We start from the raw sequence: 18,602 nt of genomic DNA on the forward strand, positions 1-18,602 counted from the left end.
CACTGGTGTCAATGAGACACTTTAGTCGCATGTTGAGTGTTGTATTTTCTGTATGTTGTGTATCCGTGTCGTGAACTGTGCACATAATTTCATTTATGTCGTTTATGTAAACAATGGAGGGCTAAGGGCCGAGGATTGACCCTTGCCGTACGCCATACTTGATAATACTTAAGTCAGATTTAATATCATGAATCCTTGTATGCTGTTTTCTATTGCTAAGGAAACCTTTCATTAGAGCAGGCGTAGTTCCCCGTACGCCATACAATTCAAGTTTCCTGATAAAAATATCATGCTGTAGGAAATAAACACTTTGCCTAAACCAAGAAATAACTCCGCAAGTTTTTGTTCAATGTTATTAAGTATGCGATCCCTATTGTGAAGTAGTGTTGTCTGCGTCGATCTACCAGACTGGAATCCGTACTGTTGTTCACAAGTGACATCATTTTTTAAAATAATGCAATATAGTCTCTGATATATTAAACGTTCAGCGACTTTATAAAACATAGGCAGTATGGATATTGCACGATAATTATTTAATTCATTCTTAGTTCCTTTTTTAAAAAGGGCAGTTACGCGGGATATTTTCATATTATCTGAAAAAATGCCCGTCAAAAAAATCTGATCGCAAATGTGAGTGAATGGCTCTGTAATCGAATCAATAACAGCCTTAATAGGAGCAGCAGTAATACCATCATCGCCTGGAGAACTTTTGTCCTTCAGTGAGCCTGTAAGAGACGCCACTTTGAGTTGAGCAACAGGAGATAAAAATACAGAGTTAGGAAGTGAACTGTGAATATAAGACTCGGCAAGTTTAATATCAACCGTCTGTGTCATATTACCTAATGAAGCGGCATCCAGAAAATGCAAGTTAAACTTATCTGCAAGTGACTTGCCACTGTAGTAAACGTCACTTATATGTAACTCCACGGGGATGGTAGCTTTCTTCCTGCCTATCAAATAATTAACTTAATCCGAAACTAATCTTGAATTACCCTTCATTTTGGAAAACTTGTAGGCATAAATTTTGGTTTTTGCCTTCTTTAGGTCCATGTTCAATTTGTTTCTAAATTTTTTATATTCTGGAAGGTCTCCTGGTTCCTTAGTGTACAAAAAATGCGCAGTTTGTTTTTCATCTTTATTCGCTTAAGGAGCGCTGCTGTAACCCATTCTTTTTGTGCTGTGACATTTCCCAATTTTTGCACCAAGCTCCTATAAAATCTAGATTGGACAGTAATAACCTAATATCGCACTCATTATTTCTGACGCTTTAAGTTACACAATTGTCCGCGAGCATTCTAAAGGAAGATGTGACATCAGTTGCCATGTCACTAACATAGAGTAAAAACAGAAGGGGACTCAAGACGGATCCCTGAGTGACACCTGAAGTCAGTGGAGAACATGGAAAAGAAACACCGTTAAGAACCACGAACTGCCGTCTTGAGGAAAGATACTCGGTAATCCAATCAAAGAGTGTGTTATCCAATTCATAGTCCTGATGTTTCGAGATGAAAAAATCATGTGCAACTACATCAAATGCTTTCTTGCAGTCTAAAGATATGGAATCAATTTTGGTCTTATCTATTGCAGAGCCAGATTGTGAAAAAAATCAACTGCGTTGAACATGCAAAACCTTGACGAAAACCGCGCTGAGCAGAATTAAAAAGCTTGTTTTCAGCTAAATGCGACATGATTGAACTGGACAATGTTGCCGACCTTGAGTGCTTGTGCCTAAAACTGCCATGCTGAGGTTATAGATTCGTTCTTTATGCAATCTACCGGCTACCTGAATCTCCACCGAACTACTTAAGCAAACTCCAGATACGCATGTTAAAATTCCAAAAGGGCGAGCCCTTCTACAGAGCCTTCGAAAAAGATCTGAGTCCTGTGCATACTTGGCCCTTAGTACTCTTGGTTACCTGCGTCTTGACGCTAGAGGTCGAACTAAGAGGTTGAAGCCACCTTGGTCATTCGCGAGCCTCGATTGTTCGTTGAGAATTTCTCACGTTCGCGATAAGCGGATTTCTCCATTGGCGGCAACGCGTTCGCTCGTACTGGAACATCTTTAGACTGAATATGCACGTCATCTTCAAATTTTTACTGATGACTCTGTGGAAAAGGTCAGAGAATCTAGTGCAGCTGCTTTTCACATTCCCTCTTTGAAGTATGATAGGGCGGTTCGCTTCACTGCAGTCGTGTCCTCCACAACGACCGAAAGCGTTGCCATTGAGGCAGCTCTAAAGAAGCTATGGTTTTGTACGCCTCAACCTGTTTTCATCCTTACAGATTAAAAATCTGCCCTTGAAAGGTTAGAGCATGGGTTCCCTATTGATCCCTTATGTCTTAGCTCCCTACGCTCAGTGCACAATCTCCATATCAAAGGCTTCTCCATACGATTCCAATGGGTGCCCTCGCACATATGTATCATAGGCAACGAGATGGCGGACAGCTTCGCCCATATCGCTGTCTGGGAATACATTGAGAAAAGTGCCTCAAGAGGACAAGAGACTCTTCAGAGAAGCGGTATTGTGCCACTTCAGTTCTTTGTTGAGCTCACCTCACAAGCCATGTGTGACCAAGGGTCTCAAAAGAAACCAAGCCACTTTACTGCACCGCATTCGCACGGGCTCTGCTCGTACCCCTGCGTGGAGGTGTAAGACTGGCCTGGCGTTGTCCCCGTTATGTTCAACGTGTGGTGTGTGCGATGACATAGAACATTACCTTATGTGCTGTACTCTGTATAACGCGGAAAGCAGTGTGTTATTCGGGTCCCTCAAGAAGACCGGAATTCCTCACAGTTTTCTTCAGGACATTATTTTCCCGCGCGGGAACCAATTGTGCAGGAAGGAGCTTTCTCGCCTTCTTTTAAATTACCTGCAGGACACGGATTTGACTTCCACACGGTGACCTTAGGAGTGAATATTTGTAGTTGTGATGAGGTCTGTGTCTGATTTATGTGATTTATGTATTTCAAGTGTCGCTACGGTGGAGCAATTTGCCGGAAGCAACTGCAAGGCTAATCCCACCAGTAGCCTACAACCACTCAACTCAACTCAACTCAACTACAAAAGAGCCGAATTCTACTAATCGGGGATTTTAATCTGCCTGGCGTCAACTGGGAGCTAATGCAAACATGTTCGCATCATAACCAAAGCATCGATGTCATGTTTGATCTAATATTAGCACATGATTTGATTCAAGTAGAGGATAAGCGAACCCGTGTACATGATTCGAGCAGTTCTGCTTTAGATTTGGTATTCATGCTTTAGATTTGTTATTCGTCCTATGGGACCGTTAGCGCATGTGCCGTTACTGCATTGAGAACTTTGTGCCAAAGAAGCGAAAGTTAACAAACAGACACCATGGATGACACGGGATGTTATACATCAGAAGCGCAAAATAAAACGATTAAAAAAAGCAGCGAGTGCAACCGGGACTAATCAAGATATTGCAGGAGAATCTTGCACATTCAGTGCGTGGTTCCAAAAACCACTATTTCAGCGTGTCTTTGCCAAACTTTATAAAGAACGCGCCAGAAATGTTCTGGAGTTACATAAGCGAAAAAAAGCGCACTGTGTCTCGGATATCAGTCAATGGTTTCATAGTCACTGACCAGAGAGCCATTGCGCATAATTTTAATACTTATTTTTAAAGCATCTCCTAAAATTCCAATCCGTGCACCCCTACAGCCGCAAAGTTCCATGAGACAGAAGTAAATTTTGTTTCTTATGCCGGGGTATTTTCAATGTTACTGAACTTGAAAAAAAAGAACATGTGGGCCAGCAACATTGCGAACATTTTTCTACGACGTTATGCTGAATCAGTTGCAAAGTTTTTGCGTGTGATGTTTCAAGCATTCTTGCGAACTGGGAAATTGCCAGATGACCGGAAGACTGCCCGAATCGTTCCTGCACCCAAGAAAGGTGATCGTTTGCTGTTAACTAACTATCGCCCAATTTCCCGAATTTCAACATGCTGTAAATTAATTGAGCACGTCATTGCTAATCGCATAAATGAATTCTTAAATCGGCACTCTATTCTACCCAAATTTCAGCATGGTTTTCGTAAAGGGTATTCAACAGCATTACAATTAATAACAATCGTTCATTCACTCGCACTTATTCTAGACAGTAATGACCAAGTTGATCTCATATACTTAGATTTTAGAAAAGCTTTTGATAAAGTCCCTAATGATAAATTAAATTTAAAGTTGAAAACTATAGGCTTTCCTGAGATATTAGTTATCTGGATTTCAGACTATTTAACTAACCTTAAGCAGTATGTTTCAATTGATGGAAAAGAGTCGGATGGTCTTGCTAGTCCTTTCTGGTGTGCCTCAAGGGAGTGTACTAGGCCCTTTCTTATTTCTTGTTTATATTAACGACATTGTTAACACAGTTGTTCCTGGCCTAGATATTCGTTTGTTTGCGGATAATTGCGTGCTGTATCGTGGCATTACCTGTTCTAATCACCAGAATGACCTAGATAACTCTTTAACTAACATCCTAGCATGGTGCCAGGAATAGGGTATGGCTCTAAACAAAGACACAACAAACTTCCTTCGTCTATCAAGCGAAAAAGTCATTTTCGACCACAGGTATCACCTTGGGCAATCACCCTTACATGAAGTCTCCAGTTTTAATTACATAGGTGAAACAATAACTAGAAATCTCTTCTGGAATTCACATGTGGAAAATACCGGCTCATCCGCCTTTTGCAAACTATGTCTTTTACGGAATAAACTGTGAAAGCACCCGCTCATATTAAACTACTCGCTTATAATTCACTAATCAGGCATAAGCTTGAGTGTGCATGCGTATTGTGAGATCCATATACTATAACCAATATTAAAAGCTTGAAAGAATTCGAAGGCAAGCCGTAAGGTCTACTTATTCAAAATTTTCGCCGTTCGATTCACCATCTGAGCTAATGAAAAATAACAATATACAACCTCTTGAAACAAGAAGAAAAAGTATGCGCCGAGAATTTCTTTCCTTGTTAATAAATATCAAATTGCCGCTTGATCCTGCACCCTATGTATCGTTTCTAATTACACGCGTCACCATCAACCCGGTTCACTCACCGCTTACTTTGCGCGCATTGACACATTCAAATTTTGCTTTTTCCCGCGTACCATTGGAGAGTGGCATTCGCCGGCGCAATAACTGACAAAACATTGTGATGTTGCGTATGTTTTTTAGTTGCTTTTACTTGCTACCTTTGAACCTATGTTATCAACTTCTGTAGTTGATCTGCTTGTATCTGCAACATGATCTGCAGTATAAAATAAATAACAAAAATAAAAAGATAAATGACTTGTTTCGACTTTTAAACGACTTGACACTGGTCTGTAGTTCTCAACGTTTTTCCGTAATCCGCTTTTAAGAATGGATCCAACCCGTGCCAATTTCTAATCCCCGGTTAAAGAACTTTCAATTGAGCAATTTTGAAACGACCTTGAAATATAAAAGCATAGAATTCCAGAAGAGTTTTTAAGAATGCTGCCGAATTCTCATCTGGGCCAAAAGCTCTCGTCGGCTTCATTTTTTCCAGTAGTCTACGCACACAGTACACACCAAACATCACTTCAGGCATTTAATTTATGTCAGCTCAGAAGAACTATGTCAACAGTACGAGAGCGCTTTGGACTAAACACCAACGAGAAGAAAATTATCAAACAAATAAACGTTTTCTTTGCCGTCATCAATTATGGTTTCCGAGTGTTTTAGAAGGGGTATTGCGTTCTTTTCGTTTGCCGTGACACCTAACATACCTCCAGAACTTTGTAGCATCTTTGACTGGTTTTTACAAAGATTTTTAAAGTGAGACTGCTTAGCCATTTTCGCTTGACTTTAGAAAGTACTTTTCAAACTTTTAAAGTGGCTCTAACCAACTCTCTTGCGGGTTTCCTCTTTTAAACTAAGCGTAGCGGATAATTGAACCACGGCTTGTCCCTTGACCGCTTAGATGAAAAAGACGTGAGTAGGAAGGAAAGCGTCACGAAACTCAAAAAGCTTGTCCTTAAACAGTTTTCACAACTGCTCTGTGCTTAATTCATCTGCTAACACATCAAAAGTGGGAAAATATGACTCAGCTGCCAAAACTACGACACCAAAATTAGCCCTGCTATACGTGTACTTTTCTGGGTGACATTTTCGGCACTGACACATTCTAAACGTTAACATCAGCAGTAAAAAATACGATGGTCACCCAGACCAAGCACCATATTCACATTCGTTTTAATGTTGGGAACATTGCGCAATTGTAAATCAAGTACATGTCTTGCACCGTCGTCACGTGATGCAATTTTAATGCATTGTTGATACATAAAATCACTAACAACTGTTTCGGAAAAGGGTGAATTCATTCTTATTTTCGAATGAGGAAAGATATAGTTTAGACACGACGCAGTTTATTTATTTATTTACCTTCAGGGCCGAAGCAATACAGAGGGGAGTGAGTAGACATTAATTATAGGGTACAATAAAATAACAAAGCATAGCAAGGTATGGTAACTCCTAATTATACATTGTTAGCTAGAGCAGATTTGAATCGGGTTTTATCATAAATGGAAACGATGTCGGAAGGAAGGCGATTCAATCTTGTGACGTACGAGGTAAAAAAAGAGTAAAGAAAGATTTTAGTATGACATGGCTCGATACCAACCTTAAAGCGATAGTCAAAACGGTCCCATATAATATAATGTAGCGGAAGAATGAATTCACCATTTCTAGTGAAACAACCAAATTGTTAATGCTTGGGTCCAAAACTGGAGTGGTGTATTCTAATTAAGATCTAATTGGTGCTTTATACTATAGCAAGATCTTTAAAGATGAAGGAGCTGCTGAAAAGTTACGGCGTAGTAACCTAACAGGCGATTAGCGTAGTTAATTATCTTCTCAACATGCAAAGACCAACGTAGATTAGGTGTGTGATATGCACACCTAAATATTTACAGAAGGAAATCGCGGCAATAGGGAGACTTGTTCAGGTAATATGTAAAAGGACTACTAGATGCCCGAGAGACACGCATCACTTTACACTTGTTAATATTTAATTCCATGAGTCAAGTATTTATCCAGTTAGATAAAGAATTCAGGTCTGACTGAAGAATGTTAGCATCGTTACCAGTAACTATTTCACGGAAAATTACGCAGTCGTGAGTGAAAAGATGAATATTAGAAAAAACTATAGAAGGAAGGTCGTTAATGTAAATGAGAAAAAGAAGGGGGCCTAATACGGAGCCTTGTGGGATTCCAGATTAAACAAGATATTGGTTAGAGGAATGTTCATTGGCTACAAAAAAAAATGGGAAAGATTTGAGAGAAAATTTTTGATCCACAGAAAAAAAAGACTACGATCAATACTAAGCTAAGTTTATGAAATAGAAGTATATGGGAAACCTTGTCAAACGCTTTGGAAAAATCTAAGTAAATACAGTCAGCTAAAAAAGGATGATCAAGATTGTGGTGTAGTTTATGAGTAAATGATATGAGCTGTGTTTCGCACGAAAATGATTTCTGCAAGCCATGTTGAGCTGGTGAGAAAAAGGAACTAGATTCAAGAAAGGTGGCAAGGTTCGAGAATGTAATGTGTTCTAAGAGTTTGTTAGATGTAATAGTAATGGAAATGGGCCGATAATTACGTGGTGAACATTTATTGCCCGATTTTAAGATTTTAATAACCTTCCCAATTTTCAATTCAGCTGGAAGAGTTGGTATGTCAAGTGATTGCCGAAATATTTTTGTTAGTATGATTGAACTGTAAACAGAAGTATTTTTCCGAAAATTGCAATCAATGGAATCATAACCAGGGGACGAATGGTGCTCTAAGTTCTTCTTGATGAGTTTCGCAATTCCAGCCGTGCAACAATAATGGGAGGCATGAATGGGCATGAATGCAATGCATGAATGCAATGAACAATGTCTGGAAGATTATTATTTGTAATCATGGAGAACTTTCTGGAAAACGTGTTATTTACGATAGTAGCACATTGCTTAGGTGGAACGGAGTTGCCAGCTGTTTCTACCAAAGCAATGGAGTAATCAAGACCGGAGTAATCATACGCCAAAGTTTTCGAACATTAGATGTCAGAAGTGAGGGCAAGGTATTCGGCATAAATTGTGTTTAGCTTCCTCTAATGCTGCGACGTAAGTATCAGATGCAGGTTTGTAGGCTGTCCAGTGCGAGTTTTAGGCTGACAATTTGTCCAAGTGATATAGACGTCTTTTTCGATCAGAAAGCCGTTTGCTATGGGTGTTATACCATGGTGTTTGAGGATTAGACGTGATAATACGGACAGGGATGTATTTTTCAATTAATTGGTTAACTTTAGTTGAAAACATGTTCCAGTTACGGTGAATAGGGCGCTCATCAAAGTTAGTCAGAAATGTGTTGGTGAAATCAGCAAATTCATTGTTGATTGCCTCGAAGTTAGCTCTAGGAGAGGCGCGAATTGTTTTGCGCATTTTTCTGGCTTTGGAACTTGTGCATTAATAAAAGGAGAGAGTAACGAGCGGTCACTCACACCTGGCAAATAAGAAATGGTAGAAACAAGGTCAGGTCTAGTTGTAAGGATTAGATCAAGGGCGTTGGCAGAGACAGGCGTAATTCTTTTGCTTGAGTGGTTAACTGCGATAAAGAAAACGTGGAGCATAGTTCTGAAAAATCGGAAGCTTGGGGGGAAAATGGGGATACAACAACTTGTTCTGTGTTCCACATTATGTTATGAAAGTTAAAGTCACCGAATCAGAATAGGGGGATAAAGGAAAACCTGAGACAATATCATTAATACTGTCATGAATTTCCGGGACAAATGTATTAGTGTATGTGGGCGGACGATAAGAATGGCAAATGACTTACATTTGGTGGCCAATTATTAAAGACACCCAGATGATTTCAAGGTTAGTGTTGACGTCAATGCGCGATGATAGAAAATCTTTATATATAGCGAGGAGGAGGACGCCACCTCGGTGCGCATCTCTGTCACAACTATAGATTGAAAAGCGGTATGCATCTTGGTAGATTTCCAAGTCTTGAACGTTATCATGAAGCCACATCTCGTTCGGTGCGATGATATGAGCAGAAAATGTATCTATTGCGGATAACAAGGAGTTATACTTCTTTAATACGCTTCTTGCTTTGGTAATAAGGACGACCAGACGAGAAAAACTTGAGTGCCTATCATCCCTCGAGCTTTCCCATCTTGTAGTGCCGAGGTTAGGTGCAACACTGGCAGGCTCTCCGCGTAGCTCATTTATTCTACCTTATCAGAGACAGGATTATACATGAAGCATTTTTAAAGCGAAAGCTTTACTAACCGCGTCGAGCCGAGTTTCGCCGTCACCAGCAATTTGACCTTCATTTGACCGCACCTGCGCCGTAGCTTTGGCAACGAATCACGTGACTCGCCGCGCCGAGCTCCGCCGCCACCTCGGGCTTGGCGCATGCGCTCTCGGAAACTGGGTCGCCGCCTGACCACGTGACTCACCGGGTGCCTGGCTAAGAGGAGCGCCACGCTCGCCTAGTCAGCGCGGGTTTGGCCATGAATGAAAGAGAGGCCGGGCCGTCTTCTTTGAGCATTGCGTGGAGCGGGAGGCTTAGTGTTCCTGTATGTGCTCATGCTGGAAGCGTGGTTGCACACTTTTCCGGTGCCACTCGCACCGCTATTAGCCGAGCACTATCACGTGGTGCTAAATGACGTAAAATGTTCATCTGCGTCGCTGCGAAGCTAACTTACCGGGCGCGACGCCAACTCGTCGTTTCCGCCAGTGCCATCGACATTACAATCAGCGCACCGTCGAGCGTGCGTGGCATTAATCGTTTCCGGGCTGTAGGTACGGTATTCGACGATATAAAGTGAAGGACCTTATTGAACTGATACGAAACACATCATATTGACACTTGTATACCAGTATGAAGGAGTTCAGCGTACCACAGCGCACAAAACGCGCGGAAAGTGACGAAGCTTTTTACGCGGTGTCGTGCGGACAGACTGCCCTCTCATAATTGCTCTCACATAATTGTCCACTTTACGTGTGTGAGGTTTTCTTTAAACATCCTTTAAAATGTTTCTTGCCTACCGCTTTTTGTCGCAAGGTATACTGCGTGTTTTCACGCGAGCTTTTGAGCTGTTTGAGCCACGGGCGCAGTCCGTATTTTATTTCGGGGGATCGAGGGGGGGGGGGTCCTACCCCCTATATGCACGTTCGTGCGTGTGTTTATATATATATATAGTAATATCAGAAGAAGCCAACAAACATTGACACCAAGGACAAAATAGGGGAAATTACTTGTGTTTAATAAATGAAATAAAGAAACGAGGAATTAATGGAAATTAAAGTGGATGAAAAAACAACTTGCCGCAGGTGGGAACCGAACCCACAGCCTTCGCATTTCGCGTGCGATGCTCTACCAATTGAGCTACCGCGGCGCTGTTTTCCCATCCACTTTCTTGGGTATTTATGTTTCCTAGTAGAACCCTGGGAGTTAACCCCCTTTCTTCTCGTTTATATATATATATATATATATATATATATATATATATATATATATATATATATATATATATATATATATATATATATATATATATATTACTAAAGTAACAATTTCGGGCGGTTATAATCCTACCTCGCTACGGCTGCGCCAATGGTTTGAGCGTATAGGCTGTATTAAAAGGTGCCATCTTGCTCAGCACTTGCGAACAATTGCCGCATGTAGCTCGCAACCAGCAGACAAAAAAGCAAATAGAACACCGCGTGGCATTTGCCTCCTGCGCGCGCGAGGAGTCGCTTCACTGCATAGCTGGAACATAATGCCGGACCTATGTGCAACTGTGCTCCCTGCGGGAGCATATACAGGACCACTAGGGAGGCTTTGAGCCGTCGTCGCCAAGCGGCGTCTGACCACCCCCCAGATATCGCTCAGCGAACTGCTTCACTGGAGAGGGTCCGGAATGCAACAGGCGTCGCACCATCGAGATCAATGTAGCGACCGCGTTCGTGCCCTGTCCCTTTGTGCTTCGACGCTGCGCGTGTTCGCGGCGTCTCTTTGCATGTCTAGCACTTGCGCTTCCCCTGTGGCACAACAGGCATCGCACCGTCAAACGATGCGTGCCTACCCAAGCCTAATCACAGTCATGTCTAGCCACCGACCTAGGCTCAGCCGTCGTACCTGGCTTAACGATGATTGTATATAAAAGCATAATAATTATAGCTAAGTCAAAGGTTAACCAAGTGAAACCAATACTTAGCCAGGCTAAACCAAGCTTTCGCTTTGCATATCCAGGGTTAGCAGAGCGAAGCCGCAGCCAATTCTGTTAATACCCATTTTGTTGCAACGCAGCTGGAAGGAAGACAATTGTGGTTGACTACGAGCGCATTCTATTAGTTTCTTTCGAGCTAGATGGGTTTCGGGTGAAACGTTTTGACTTATGGATATGTCATTTGTTTGTTCATTTGCTGGCGTAGAGATAACACCTTTTCTTTAATTTTAAAGTTGGAAACAAGCAATAATGAGACGGCGTTTAGCAGGAGAGATTGTACCTAACCGGTACGCACGCTGGACGCAATCGGCAGAAAATGAGGGAAATACAGAAATGATTGCGTCTGTTAGCTTTTTTTTCAGTGTCCTTCCAAGACTCTTTGGAATCTGCAAGGCCATAGAAATTTGAGTTGTCACAACGTGACTTGTCTTCCATTTCATCAAGTCGTGATTGAAATGAGTATTTGTGTGAAGTAAAATCTTAGACTTCCTCTTTAAGGCAAGATACTTCGTATGGCAGGTCTTCAGCCTGTTTAGCTTGTTCTAATGTGTCCAAGTGATTCAGAAATGCCGCACGTTTAGTACCAATGCTTTTTTGTCCATATTTTATTGCTTTGATATCAGTGGCGAACTCTGCGTGAGATTTACTAGTTTGCAATGAGCGCGCATAGATTCCCTTTAGAAACTGAAACATAACTGACATTTGTTTTTTTTTTTGAATTATCAGGTAAGCTTTCTAAGTCAAGGAGGGAATGGAAGCGGGTGGATGGACCTGGATTAAGCTCAACATCTTCAATTGCTCTCTAATTCAAGTCAGCGAAAGAATAGACTGAATAGCAGATTAAAAAGTGGGAACGCAAAGCATGTGATACAAAGGCGCACTTGGCGAAACTTTTGTTCGTATAAAGCCTTGGCCATTCAAAGTGCTTCATCAACCGTTTAATCGAGGCTGAATTAGCGCTACAAGAGAACCGTTCATTCCAATTCATATGACGACAACCAAGTAAACAAATCGAACAAATTGTGAGACAGATATAAATTTCAAGTAAAGCAAAAAGAGTGCGTCATGTTCCAGTGCCCGCGGAACGAGTTGGCAATTTCATGTTCTACGTCCTTAATACAGAGCCCAACCCTAGGCACGTGCTGACTGGACAAACGGCACCAATAATTTGGCTTGCAAAACTTCGGCTGCGTGCCCGATTTGGCCACACTAAATGCGGTACAACATCCAATTCGAAATGAGGTATCGCTGGTAGGTGCGCTTGGTTATCGATTCTGCAAAAAGAATAAACTTTGGGCGTGGTCGTCGAAGCGTAAACAGGGTTCGTGTCAGCAAGCCGTTTTGAAAAGAAACAGCCTTAATAGGAATACGATACAAGAACGAGAAAGCCGAAGCTCCACCAATGCAATGTGTTCATCGCACAAGCTACTGGCAAAGTCGGCAGCACACGGTGCAGTACTTCGTAATCTTTACGGCAGAGCGCCATAGAAGTATTTGTTGTAGTGTCAGCTGCACGGCCCGCAATCTAGATGATCGTTACACACGCCACTGTGCCGTGGCTATACACGCGCAACTCTTCTCATGAAAAACTGATTACTTCATTGTGCTGTTTCACGGAGACGATTACTATAGCTTATTTGTGCAAGCAAATACACAGTGGGGAGTCACGCACCGCGCTGCATTATTTTCCGGTCGATTCATTGCATAATATCAGTGACTTGCGGTTGTCTGTATGACGGGGGTCTGTTTCATTCTCTTGAACGCTCGGGCTTCGACGCTACGTGTTTGTTTAAGCCTGGAGCGATGGGCACACAGATGAGATGAGAACGCGAAGCTCGCTCTCTCTCTATCGCTGTCTGTCTTTTTTGCCCTTTACGCTGTGCACAGGACTTTCAGTGGTAGAAATGATGGCTTTCTAGAGGGAGAACATATAAAGACATCAAACATGCTTTTCTTTGGCTACTGCAATTAAACAAATGATAGGGTTCAAGATGGGCCCGTATTCAGGATAATATTCTTACTTAAAAGCGTTTGCTCGTTGGCCGGTGTGTCACCTTGTATACCACTCACTCATGACGACAATGAGGATGATAACGACACAATCATCGCGACGATGGCCCGTTGTGGACACACCTTACATAAAATAAGTTTATTATATGTATTATATGGTTTTAGTGAATTGGCAGGGTTGGTTAGCCTCCAGAAATATAGTGCTGGAACCATATGCGACGAAAACAGCGCCATGACGCACAATATAGCAACTACATGTAGTAGTATTCAGCAGCATGCGATTTATTTCGCAAGAGTACATGGCATAATGCATCTCGAGACTGTTAGGGTTGGCGTCTGGCACCACGTGCAGAGAAGAATTTCAACCGGCCATCTCACCCTGCCTCGTCGAAATGAAGCGTGACTTCCTAATTCGCCATGACCGTTTCGAGTGCCTGCCTGTATGCTGGAAGCCCCGCAGCGTACAGGCCTCTTTTGTGTGTGTATGCGTGTGCGGGTGTGCGAGTTTAGAGAGGCTCTTTCCTCGAATTGGACCTAGAGGAGAACTTCCACGAACCCGCAACGCGCAGAAGAGACGGACAGGCGTCTACAATTCCAGGAGGCGTGACGACCTCCTCTCTGCAGCAAGCTCGGTATAACTAGAGGAGGCGGGGTCCTCTTTCTGTGCCGGTCACGTGACGTCGACGGAAGCAAGATCCCGCCTACGATTGTAGAGAGCCTATTTAAGGGGCTCCGAAAGGTATGGTATGGTATGGTATTCCTTATGCGATGGCGCACACCCACTGTGGCGGATTGGCCAAGATTTGGATGAAATTAGGCAATCTTTATGAAATACTAAAATTGGTAACGCTAACTGGAAGAAATGAACTGTACTTTTAACAACTTCATTCTCTTCATTTTCACCAACGTTTGAATAAACCGTGCTAGTTTCGCACTTGAAAATCGTCTCGCCCTTGCTTGGTCGCCATGGCCCACCGTATGCCTGCAGCCCGCCGACAACGCCACGCTACCCAATAAGTAACGTCGGTCGAGCTGCGATAGGCAGGCGCCGCTACTACTCGGCAGCAGTACGATACGCTACCCTGGAGTACTCAACAAGACCACGATTGTCGAGATACCGAATGAAATAAAAAAATCAGAAATGCGTGTACTCTGCATTACTATAAAATTACCATGGTCGGTGGCTGCGACACGGGCGCTCCAGATTCCAGAGCCCGAGTGGATGGCTTCAGCAATATTCAGCAGAAGGGTGCAGAATCATAGTTCCCTTGGCTAGTATAGGGGCTCGTATTTCGCGAAGCAGCCCTCCTGCGCTATTCACTTCATAAACGCAGGCACGGGTAAGTTATGTTAGTAGCATTTATTCCACTTTCCGCAGTTAGATAATGGCGAAGAGCTTTTCCAAAGGAGGAGATAGGCGTTTTTTTGGTCTCCGGTTCCCCATCACTTTCGTGTTTTTACGTGTGAAAGAGACATCTGCATAGAGGCGTGCTTTGAATAATGATTTCGTGTCAACTGCCTTTTTAGCTTCTTAGTCTCGGCACACAACCTCGTGCAGAGGAGAGAGGATATGACGCATATTTCTTGTTTAGAAAATGCAGATGTAGTTCTTGATTTTTACCTCATTAAAGGCGTAAATGTTGAAACCGTTGTGAACATTGTCTCTGGATTTGGGGGGTGAAGCGACGTGCACATACCTCAAAAAAGAAGAAGACCCAGAGGGCGCATGACTCGCTATACCGTCCACACGGGCTGCCTGACAAGCCGAGATCGGGTGTATGCATCCTGCGCCGCTCTAGCAACACTGCAGCCTTTCGGCTGCTTGGGGATGCATCCACGATGTAAGATGAATACTTCGAACGAGAAGAGACGCACACTTATTTCATTTTTTTTTGTCCGAACGTAATGCCTGAAGTCCAGCACAGCAGCCTATAGCCCACGACAGCGCTATATACTATATAGGAATTCTCGGCGTAAATTCATAAAGTAGTTCATGCGTTAGAGTGATTTGTATTGGGACATCGAGTGTGACGAGACTTAGCTTCGCACGCGGCTTTGGAAGGCAGCTACTTGAACATCATCCTACCTTTGGGAACAAGGACTTGAAATATGATGGGAAAAGTGCGCAGTGGTGGCATTTACCAGGGAAGTGATGTCTCCATCGGGGAGGTCTGTCGACGGACAGCTGATCCAGTACAAGTCACAGATTTTTAGGGGTGGTTATTGAAAAAATCTCTCCTGGAGCCCTCATGTGAATTACGTGAAAAAATATCTGACGGGAATTTACCATATGGTCGGTTCTTATCAGCAAAGGCGTGGGGAGTGTCAATACATTTTATGCTGCAACTATACAGGGTCCTCTTTATTGAATTCCTGTGGTACAGCCTAGCGCTCATTTTCGACACCTGCGGACCTAACCTGAATACGATTCAAGGTATCGAAGCCCAAGCCCTCAGGATGTGCCTCAGTCTACTGCGGAGTGCGTCAAGGACAGGAATTTTTGCAATCGCTCAAGATTGCGCTGTCACAACGCACAGTACCATCGAAACAAAGCATGGGCACATAAGAGACTTCACCCGGACCCCTACCCACCACCTTGCAAGCCCCCAGTAGATAGGCCCTACACGACATTCAGGGCAACTGTTTTCACGCACTGTGCCTCTCTTACGTCTGGGTAAGCACCTGCGGCAAGGCCTTCGCTTCATGGTGTGTGAGCCATACTCAAGGAAACCTCACAATCACAGGACTTCAGAAAAAGTCGGACTTGCCGTCATCCGCACTCAAGCAACTCCTCTTGTATGAAAAATACAGTGACTTCACACACGTCTATACTGATAGCTCGACTATATCAACCAGTTCCTGTGGCACTGTAGTTATATCAACAAGGGAAATAACCTAATGGTACAAGACTTCCCATACCACTACGTCTATAGCTGCAGAGCTCGCTGTTCTCCGCGGTGCGCTTCATAGGATTAATACAGAGAGTCCTGGAAAACGGGCATTCTTCTGTGATACAAGGCCGGCCTTACAATGTATGCAGTCGTTTCTCCGACATGTAACTCACGATCAATTGACGTGCGAAATCGAGGAACTTATCCATCCCTTGAAAGACAAAGGCCATGATATCTCTTTTCAATTTATACTAGGCCATTTCGGTATCGTTGGAAATGACGCAGATAAAGCAGCTCGGACATCAGAGCAAGAAGACCGCTGCGTCCCCATTCTTCTGTCAAGGACAGACTCTGCGAGACAGCTTCATATTCTAGCAAGCACACTCCTGCTAGCTGAGTGGAATACCGCTCATACAAGGTGCACCAGACTGAACAGACTAAATCCTTCACTGCCACTCGGGCCCCCGGATGGACTGCGCAGACGCGAAGCGTGTCTTTTGCGCCGGTTGTGGTTGGAAGTTGCCTTCACAAAAGCTTATTCAGCAATAATTGGAATGGTCGACAGTCCTGCACATGATGTCTGTGGCTGTGAGATGGTTGGCCGCCTATTGTGGCACTGTCTTCAATTCGAAGCACAAAGACAATCTATGTCCAATGCATTCAGGAAACTAGATGTTCGTCATCTGAGTTAAGAGACAAAACTAGAACGCCGTCCCCACCGACCATCGGCTCAGAAGGCAGTGAAGACACTTTCGTGCTTTGTAAGAACATTTGGCTTGTGCGAGTGCCTTACACTTAGTAGTGCTGTCCGTGCACATCTCTCTACTCCCTCCTTCGCTCTTGTTTCTATTCTTTTTCTCCCTTCCTCCTGCAGCGTAGCGTAGCCAACCGAATTATCGACTGGTTAATAGTCCTGCCTTCTTTTTTTTTATCTCTTTCTCTTGCTTATCTAATGACAGGCTGTCTACCAACCGGGAAAACCGGGGATTCTGAGGGATGTTGAAAAGCCTGGAAATACTTAGGAAAAACTCAGGGAATTCGTGCTCCTAACAGGGAAAATGACCAGTAATTTTGTTGATTTGTTGAAAGGGAACGAAAGTCCCGGTAATGCTGGTTTGAGTAACAGAGAAGAATCATAACGAATGCTCTTTGATGTCATGTCGTCCGGTGGAGGAGTTGCCAGTGTACCGTCAACGACTGACTTTCTGGACGCCCGATAATTTGGACGGCATCATGGCACCGTCACGTACCCCATAGAGTCAATGTATAAGAACGTCTGAAATTGAGGATGCGAGAACTTCTGGCCGTACGATTTTCCGGACATTTTGCTGTGACCGCAGGTCCGAAACAACATTTATCAAAGCCACCACCACTGCCTCCATATTGATTACCTTGCCGCCAAGCTCGAACCGGCGCTCACGCACGCAGATCCGCTGGCAGCCGTCGCCACCACGGCAACAGCTGCCAGCGCTAGGCCTAGTTGCTAGGCCTAGCGCTAGGCCTAGTTGCTTGGATATTCGCTATTCAGCTTCTTGCCGGTCTATGCCGTGTTTTTCATTGAAAGAATTCGCCGCCGTCAGCAATGGCACCAACTCCGCCTTTGTGGTCCTTGCGATTGGCTTCGAAGCTCGGAATGCACGGCGCGCCATATGATGCTGGCTCCCGAAAATCAGCTTCGCCTCTGGAGTGGTGTACGTGGTGAAGCATACGTGACAGTATTGCGGTGAAGCATAACAAGCGTGGGGAGCTTTTTCAGATGTGCCTGTGGCAATTTGAGTCTTTAAGGGCAGTAAAAGACAAGCATTCATTTTTTTTTCAATCTGCCCGACTTTTCGGACGTTTTCGCGGCCCCTAGGGAGTCCGAAAAATCGAACGTTGACTGTACAACTGACTTAGAGGATGCTTCAAATGGTCCATGGGGCGAATGCGTGGCAGAATGAGGACGAGAACAGCAAACGTGCGCAGCTTGCACTAGTGGTGCAAGGCTGGAGTCAACAGAGCAGTTTGTGATCACCTAGCTTTTACGTGGCTTGCTTAAGTTGTTTGTAGATTTTGCGAGGTTAGGCTAGGTTATGAGAAGTTGCTGGTAGGCTTGGCTAAGCCGTTTCTAGGTTTTGCGATTTTATGGTAGGCTTGGCTAACTTCATGATAGACAAGTTCACGTCGAACCAAAGTCTGTCACAGACGCGACAGCTGTGCCCAAATTATATGCCCAGAAATGCGCGCTGGAATCGGCTGTTCGCGCCCCTCCCCCCCCCCCCCCCCATTTCTTGGCGGGCGTGACGCTGGAAGTTTTCGAGCACTCGCAGGCCGGGATCGCTTCCTCGGTGACGTCGAACGTTCAGGCACCGACTCTCACGTTCCCTGGACTGAAACTCGGAACCCTCCACTCGGCGTCGCCTCTTCTCAGCTGCAGGATCTGTTCTGGATCAGCTCGG

The 18,602-nt window shown here is 43.8% G+C and overlaps 1 protein-coding gene and 1 non-coding gene across 3 annotated transcripts in view; one reads left to right on the forward strand and one right to left on the reverse strand.

Annotated features, from left to right (window-relative positions):
* LOC135907463 (neuromedin-K receptor-like) overlaps nt 1-18,602 on the forward strand; it is a 193,852-nt gene that overhangs the window by 75,296 nt on the left and 99,954 nt on the right. The gene's annotated exons all lie outside the window — the stretch shown is intronic.
* Nucleotides 10,357-10,429, reverse strand: TRNAS-CGA (transfer RNA serine (anticodon CGA)). The gene has a single exon. It is a non-coding gene; the product is annotated as a tRNA-Ser (tRNA).

The sequence above is a fragment of the Dermacentor albipictus genome, chromosome 1 (assembly GCF_038994185.2).
Source record: "Dermacentor albipictus isolate Rhodes 1998 colony chromosome 1, USDA_Dalb.pri_finalv2, whole genome shotgun sequence".
Lineage (NCBI taxonomy): Eukaryota > Metazoa > Arthropoda > Arachnida > Ixodida > Ixodidae > Dermacentor > Dermacentor albipictus.